Source organism: Peromyscus eremicus, chromosome 11 (assembly GCF_949786415.1).
Source record: "Peromyscus eremicus chromosome 11, PerEre_H2_v1, whole genome shotgun sequence".
Lineage (NCBI taxonomy): Eukaryota > Metazoa > Chordata > Mammalia > Rodentia > Cricetidae > Peromyscus > Peromyscus eremicus.
Genome location: NC_081427.1, coordinates 35,668,017 through 35,676,273, shown reverse-complemented (window position 1 = coordinate 35,676,273; position 8,257 = coordinate 35,668,017). Strand labels below are relative to the sequence as shown.

Here is an 8,257-nt window from a genome sequence, read left to right as displayed (position 1 = left end):
AGGACCAGCGTTTAGTTCCTGTCATCTACATGGGGACTCACAGCCATCCCTAACTCTAGTTACAGAAGATCAAATGCCATCTGCTGTCCTCTGCAGGCACTGAGCATGCCCACGGTATACCTATATACATGCAGGTAAAAACTCCTCACACATGCAAAATAAAGTAAATCTGGCTGGGCGTGGTGGTATGCGCCTTTAATCCCAGCACTTGAGAGTCAGAGCCAATTGGATCTCTGTGAGCTCGAGGCCAGCCTGGACTACAGAGTGAGTTCCAGGAAAGGCTCCAAAGCTACACAGAGAAACCCTGCTTCAAAAAAAGAAACAAACAAACAAACAAAAAACCCAAAAAACCAAAACAAAACAAATCTAAAAAATGTTCAAAAACATTAGAAAGGGGCATTGCAATTGAATTTTAACACACCCACGAGTCTTAGCTAGGATATAACTTATTGTGATGGAGTTAGGCAGATGAAAGACAAAATCACAAAAAAGAGAGATTGTGGATCTTCTCTGACATTGAAACTTGTTGCAAAGGATAATACCATTTATTCCACTCTATGTGTAAACTAGTTTCATAGGAAAAAGGAAACTCAAAATATTCAATAATAATTTTAATTATAAACTTGTTTTAGGGAACATAGAAGTTAATCATTACTCCTTTTGTGCTGTTCCAATATTTGTATACAGAAATAGTGCCAGTGATTTGAGAATATAGCTTCATATGGACTTCTGAGTTTTATGTAGTCTGAGCATCCATGTCTATAAAAGTTTCATGAGGTATCATCTCAAGGAATCAAATTCAACAGAATTGCAACAGGCAGCTGTAATATATTTGGCTCACCTATTTGGGATTAGAGAATATATCTATAGCAGTTTTCAGAAGCTCGTACAAATGTTTTTGGCCGCTGTTCAGTTATCTCAAAAATTAAATATCTGGAAGACTAAGTTTAGCTCAGTTGCCAGCTTAACTCTGAGAACCCTGAGCAAGTCATTTCAGAAGAAACTTACACACACTTTGAAGGATGAAATAGACAGAGGTCTCTTTTTACATTGTAAGACTTGGAGGAAAAATAGTGTTAAAATTGTGATAGAATAAAATACAGTTTAAATATTAGCTTCTTTAGTATCAGGGGGATATTTAGAAACAAGTTATATTACTGAAATCTGAAACAAGTTACAACAGGCTCATCAGGAACTTGATAGAGAGGCATGTTCTTATCTCAAGAACAAGCCACCTTGGGAGTTCTGTTTTGTTTGTTATTCTGAGCCTAGAGACAGACATTGTTCCTGAAATATTTTACTCATTCATCAATGTCTGGTGTCAACAGGATCTCAACTGAATTGTCATCTAGCGTCTCCATTAGGATGACAGTAGAGGATGCCAACAGAACAGTGATTAATAGAAGAAGACGGTTCTATCATCTAACTCTGTGGTTAGAAGAAGCAAAGCTGGGACTTAAGGATAGTTTTTTTTTCATCATATTTATGCAAGCATGTGCATGTGTTGTTGGTTGGCACCATATGTGTGCAAATATATGTAAGTGTGTTGATGGGGCTAATGAGGAAGTAGTATTAGCTAAGTAATGGAAAATGATTTTTAACATTATTTTAAAAAAATTATTCTCTTATATATCTGTCTGAAATGTCCCCTCCCTCTATCCTCCAAGTCCCTCCTACTGCACCTCCTTTCTCTCCCAGATTCACTCTTCCTCCATTTACCTTCAGAAAAGAGCAGTTCTCCCAGGGATATCAACCAAACACATCATAACAAGTTACAACAAGACTAGGCACAAACCCTCATTTCAAGGCTGGATGAGGCAACTCATTAGGAGGAAAGGGTTTCAAGAGCAGGCAAAGAGTCAGAGATACCTCCACTCCCACTGATAGGAATGCCACAAGAACAGCAAGCTACACAACCATAACATACATGCAGAGGACTTATGCAGACCCATGCAGGCTCTGTGATGGTTGCTTCAGTCTCTGTGAGCTACTATGAGCCCCACTTAGTTGATTCTGTGGGTTGTGTTCTCCTGGTTAACACCATGTTTTTATGTTTAACATTTTCTTCAGCGGTACAAAGTTTGCCAAGTACTTTAAGAGGAGAATCTTTCATCTTCTTCTTGCTTCATGTGGTAGTTAAGGTTGTAATTGTTCTTCTAAGACCCATGTACTAAAGTCTTAGTTCTCAGTCCATGGCATTGTTAGGATTTTAAGAGATGTGGTCTACTGGGAAGAAGTTATGTTACTGAGTATGATCAATATACTAGTAGCCACAAACTCAAGAAAACTGACTCTGCCTTTCCCAATATTTATCAAATGTCAATAACTCTTAAGCTAAGGGTAGGACTACATGCTCAACTTCCCTGAATCAGTCACTGAGATTTTGTCTGTTTTGGGTTTGCACAAGTCTTGTGCATTCTGTTATAATCACTGTGAATTCATTCATATTTGCATTTTTCTTTTTGAGTCCACAAAACACTGTTGAAGTTATCCACCACCTCTGGTTTTTATAATCTTTTCACTTCCTCTTCTGAGAAGATCCCTGAGCCTTAAGGGAAAGGCTGTGATGCAGATGCCCCATTTTAGGTTGGCAACTCTGAAGTTTCTTTTTTTTTTTTCTTATTTGGCTTTTCTTTATAAATGTAAACTTAACTCTGCAATTCAGTTAGACTTGGAAGGTAATGAGGAAAATATGGCACCCGGAGAACTTTAGTGAGAGCAGAGATTATAGGGTATTGGGAGCAGATGGGGTGCTCTTCTGAGCTACAGAAAGAACGGTCTGGAGGGTAAGATGCCCCCAAGTCAAAAGAATTAGAGTTGTCCACAGTTGGAAATGGTGATCTTCTTGCTGGTCTTGTCATTCCTGGACCCAAAACACTCCATGACTTCTACGATGCTCTTGCCTTCTTTCACCTTCCCAAAGACCACATGTTTGTCATCCAGCCACTCACTCTTGGTGGTGCAGATAAAAAAGCTGGGAACCATTTATGATTGTTCCAGCGTTTTCCATGGACAAGATGCCAGGACCTGTATGCTTCAGGATAAAGTTCTCATCCTCAAATTTCTCCCAGTAGATCGACCTAATGCCATGTGAAGTCACCACACTGGTGTGTGAATCCTGGAATAATTCTGTGAAACAGCTTGAAGAATGTACGGCCAAAGGGCTCGCAATTGGCTGAGATGTGAAAGAACACAGTAGGGTCGACTATGACTGTGGAAAGCAGTGATAGGGGAGTCTGCAAAGTGCTGGAGTTTCTTATTCTTTGAACATTGACCAGTTGTGCATCTCTGGGATAAGACGCTTCTCTGATACATGTTGAAGGATGCACTGATCTATGGGTATAGTAATAAGTTATTAAGAGCCATTTTAATGTTATGTCCATTTAGCAGAGTAATAGTAGTAGGTTTTCTGCTAAAGCCTATGCATATCTAACTGTAGGTTCTTAGCCTTGTTAGCAGTGCCAGGTATGTATTCTCCTTCATTAAGTGGTCCTTAAATCCACCCAGAAAGTGCTTGGTTACTCCTAGAACATTCATGCCACTATAATAAGCATATTTTGCCAAGCAGGCCATGAGTCTAGCTTCTAGTATTCGTGACTGGGTTATATTGATGGTTACTTTTCTCCTTCAGTAGCATGACTAGCACCTTCCAGTATTGGTGAAATTATTTAGGCCACTCCACGTAGTTAAAAGGAGATTTATTTAATGGCGTAACTTACAAATTAAGGGATAGGTAGGTCGCGGGGTCTGGGGAAGGTGTATCACAGTCCAGCGGTGTTCTCTGGAGCTCTCCTCTGTCTACCTCCACCATCCAGCGTCCTGGAACCAAGAGAGCGTTCGCCGATCCAGATCTCGGGTCCCCAGGCGCCTCCCTTGGCCCCGCCTTGTAGGCGTGACAGTTGCCGAAGTCTCAATGGGGGTTGGAACTTCCAGAACAAAGCTGGAATGGCTACCCACTACATCTCCCCCTTTTTGTCTAAATAAGAAGGTTCTAACCTAATACAAGACTATATACAAAGGAATGGTTATCAAATATTGTCCAGGAATAATGAGGGATAATGACCTAGATAAGATGGAACTACAACCAATGCAAACAATATCAAGCAAGAAACACATATTAAAATCCAGAGAAGTATAGAGCATAGATAAATGGCATGTTACAAAGATCATTCCAAAAGGTGTCCTACCCTAAAGAACCTGAATCTAATACTTAATATGTTCTATCTACTAAGTTGTAACTATAACTGCTAGTCTTCAATCCCATCAAAGACCTGAGAAGGAATATAATGGTACCTGAGAAATGGTAGATGGATGCAAGCAACTTTCGGGAATCTTGCGAGAGTAGACCGAGACAGCTGGCAGCCTGGACAATCACCTAATGTTTCTCAGCATTGTTGGTGCATTCAAATTGGCTACAGGCCTAAAGTATCTGACAGACCATTTTCAGAAGCAGGAATTCTGAAAGACCATCTTACCCTGTCTTGGCAGAGTACAGTGGTCGCTTTCCTTGTGTCCCGCTTGTCCAGAAAGGATAGCATTGCATTTGTACTGTCAGCTGTCGAGGCAAGGGCAGTTCTTTGCCCAGTAGGCCATTTTGTGCCAAGAAGACAAACTTCCAAATGGAAATGTCTAGAAGCCCAACATTCTCTCGGGATCAAATTGGTGCAGCCAGGAGCAATTGTGTCTCGCATCAACAGAATTCTAAGTTATTTAAATGCCATATTCTCTAGGTCTATGAAGTGTTTGAAGATTACCTGTCCATCTGACCTATGTATCTGTAAATCTGTATAACCTGACTAACGTAACTATAGAGATGACAAGCATAGGTGACTATAAATCTACAAGTCTTATCTACTGAAATAACCTAAGGACTAAGGCTTCACGTAAACAAGGTAGACAGTCTATAAGCAAGTGTATGGTAAAGAACGATGACTTCAAAGTTGTGACAATACACAAGATGTTATAACAGAGGTAGGAGTGTATAGTGTGATATACAATATGACAATAATCTTAAATATATATCAATATTTATAACAGAGGTAGGAGTATGTAGTGGGATATGCAATATGACAATAATCTTAAATATATATCAATATACCGAATATCCTAAACAGAAGTAGAACATACATAAAGTATGACAGATATAAATTTACATTTGTATCAATATACAAACATTTCAAATAAGAGTAGAAATATATGTACATTATACCAAGTATAGTTCTGTATTTGTATCAATATACAAATTATCTTAAACAGGAATATAAAAATAGTTTACATTTGTATCAACATATAAGAATCCATAACAGTGTAAATTACAGTGCAAATTATTTAAGGCTGCTATTTTACTAAATTTGTTTACTAGTATACACAATAATCTACCATAATGTCTTATATGTATCCATTCCATTTCTTCTTTTCCTTTTTTTTTTTTTTTTTTTTTTTTTTTTTTTTTTTTGGGAGTACTGAGTTTAATATTTCCTTCCACCCCCAACCCTGTAACCATCATCCATAACCCTGAGAATTATGAAACCTAAGGGAGAAGGGGCGTCGTTTTCTTAGAATTGCTTCCTGCTGTTTAGGGGGTGATGTTATCTCTGTTGGGTACTGTGAGAAAGCGCAGATAGTTAAATTTCAGTTAGACTAACTGTAGGTTCTGCAGCAAGTCTTAGAGTAATGGGTAAGATTGTCTGAAATTCTGGTAAGAAGTGTAGTATGATGATGATTACCATGGCATCATTCTGGATCGGGTAGAGTTGTTGTTGGGGCCCCATCTTCCTTCTGGAGACTTCTGAGATTGCTATTAGAAAAACTTATTTGTTATCAAAATGGAAGATTTGGATTTAAAGAGGACATAGCATGTAAGAAAGGATTCTGAGAAATCAAGAGTAAGCATGGAGAGAATTAGAATCTAGAAGACAATGGTCCCTTTTTATTGGTTTCCTTCTGTCCCACACCAGAGGGCTCTTCTGATATGGTACTGAAGAATCTCTCAAACTTTTCTTTTAGCAATGTGCTTGGGTTTAGAGAAGGAGTGAGCCAATTCCATCTCCAAAGCCAGCTTGGCTTATAATTGAATTGGGACCACAACTTTTCTATATTAATAGAGAGATAGATGTTAGACAGTGAGATTTTACCGTGTGTAGATTGGTACCAATAGATTCTTTCTTTCTGCTGTAAACATCCGGATATCCAAGGCCTTATGATTTTTGGAAGATGGGTATTTCCATTATCCTGGAAAGACAAAAACAGAACCCTACCCCAACCTTGATTGTTAAATTTTTCTTACAACTTGTAGAGATGTCACATTGGTGGATGATCTTTTACTTCACCTCATCAAGGGGTTTTTCCTGTTCAAATCGAATTTTTATTAATTTTGTTGGTATCCATAGCTTTTCTTCTCCTGCAGAAACAAAGGCAAAACCCCTTCCCCAACGTAGAACATATCCAGGTTTCCATTCTGAGGTCAGCACATCCTTGAAATAAACCGGTTGGTTTAGCTCGGGAGTTTTGTCTGTCGTCCAATGTCTCTCTGCAGCTGTTGTTCCTTTCTCATCAGCATTGAGAAAATTCAAGGTTAATAAAGCACTATGCAATCTATTTCTAGGAGTCATTGTTACCTGTTGCTGTTTATTTAGCATATCCTTTAAAGTTCGATGGGATCTTTCTATGACTGCTTGGCCTGTGGGATTGTGTGGTATACCTGTAACATGCTTTATATTGTAATAAGCAAAGAATTGTCTCATTTTATTGGAGACATATGCTGGAGCATTGTCTGTCTTAATTTGTACAGGTATCCCCATGATGGCCATAACTTCTAATAGGTGTGTAATCACAGAATCAGCCTTTTCAGAACTCATAGGAGTTGCCCATTGAAATCCTGAATAGGTGTCAATGGTATGATGTACATACTTTAATCTTCCAAATTCTGCAAAATGAAACACATCCATCTGCCAAATTTCATTTCTTTGTATACCTTTTGGATTGCTCCCTGCAGGTAATGGAAGTTGGTTATAGATGGAACAAGTAGGACATTTTTTCACAATATCCTTAGCCTGTTGCCAAGTGATGGAGAAATCCTTCTTCAAACCTTTGCTATTTGTGTGGTATTTCTTATGAAATTCTGAAGCTTCTAGCACATTACCTATTAGTAACTGATCAATCTCATCATTACCTTGTGCTAGAGGTCCTGGCAGACCTGTATGGGATCTGATATGTGTTATATATATAGGATGTTCCCTTTTTCTGATGATTTCCTGCAATTGTATGAATAATGAAGTTAATTCTGTATTATCAGGAATAAATTCAGCAGTTTCAATATGTAAAACAACTCTCTCTGCATATTGAGAGTCAGTGACTATATTGAGGGGTTCTGTGAAGTCCATCAGTACCATAAGAATGGCATACAGTTCTGCCTTTTGTACAGAGCTGTATGGACTTTGTACCACTTTACTTAAGTCTCCTGATTTATATCCTGCTTTCCCTGATTTATTTGCATCAGTATAGAATGTGAGGACTCCAGAAATTGGCTTTTGTCGTACAATGTGAGGAAGGACCCATTCGGTTTTCTTTATAAATTCTATTCTCTTGCTTTTGGGATAGTGGTTGTTAATCTCTCCCAAAAAGTTACTGCAGGCTCTCTGCCAGTATTCATTATCTTTCCATAGTGATGAAATTTCTTCATTAGTTAAAGGTACTACAATTTCTGCTGGGTCCATTCCTGTCAACTGGCGAAGTCTTAGTTTACCTTTTTGAATCAAATCAGAGATCTTTTCTATATAAGTCTTTAATTTCTTATTTGGTTTACGTGGTAGAAATATCCATTCCAATATAATATCTTCCCTCTGCATCAAAATACCTGTTGGGGAATGTCTGGAGGGGAATATGACAAGAATGCATTTAAGTTCTGGATCCACACGATCCACATGTGCTTCTCGAATTGTCTTTTCTACTAGAGCCAATTCCTTCTCAGCTTCGGCTGATAATTCTCTTGGACTATTTAATTCTTTGTCCCCTTCTAGAGTATTAGCCAAATTTTGTAGTCCATCTTTGGGTATTCCCATGATACCCAGTAAGTTGGAAATGCTTCCTAATAACTTTTGAAAATCATTAAGAGTCTTCAATCGATCTCTCCTTAGCTGTACCTTTTGGGGTCTAATTTTTTGTAGCTCTATCTTATATCCTAAGTAGTTAATAGAATCTCCTCTTTGTATTTTTTCAGGAGCAAGTTGCAGTCCCCAGTGAGGCAAAACTTTTTTTA

The 8,257-nt window shown here is 38.3% G+C and overlaps 1 pseudogene; it reads right to left on the bottom strand.

Moving 5' to 3' along the window:
- Positions 1-2,811: 2,811 nt before the first annotated feature.
- On the bottom strand, positions 2,812-3,383 carry LOC131922024 (peptidyl-prolyl cis-trans isomerase A-like; annotated as a pseudogene).
- Between the last annotated feature and the right edge of the window lie 4,874 nt (positions 3,384-8,257).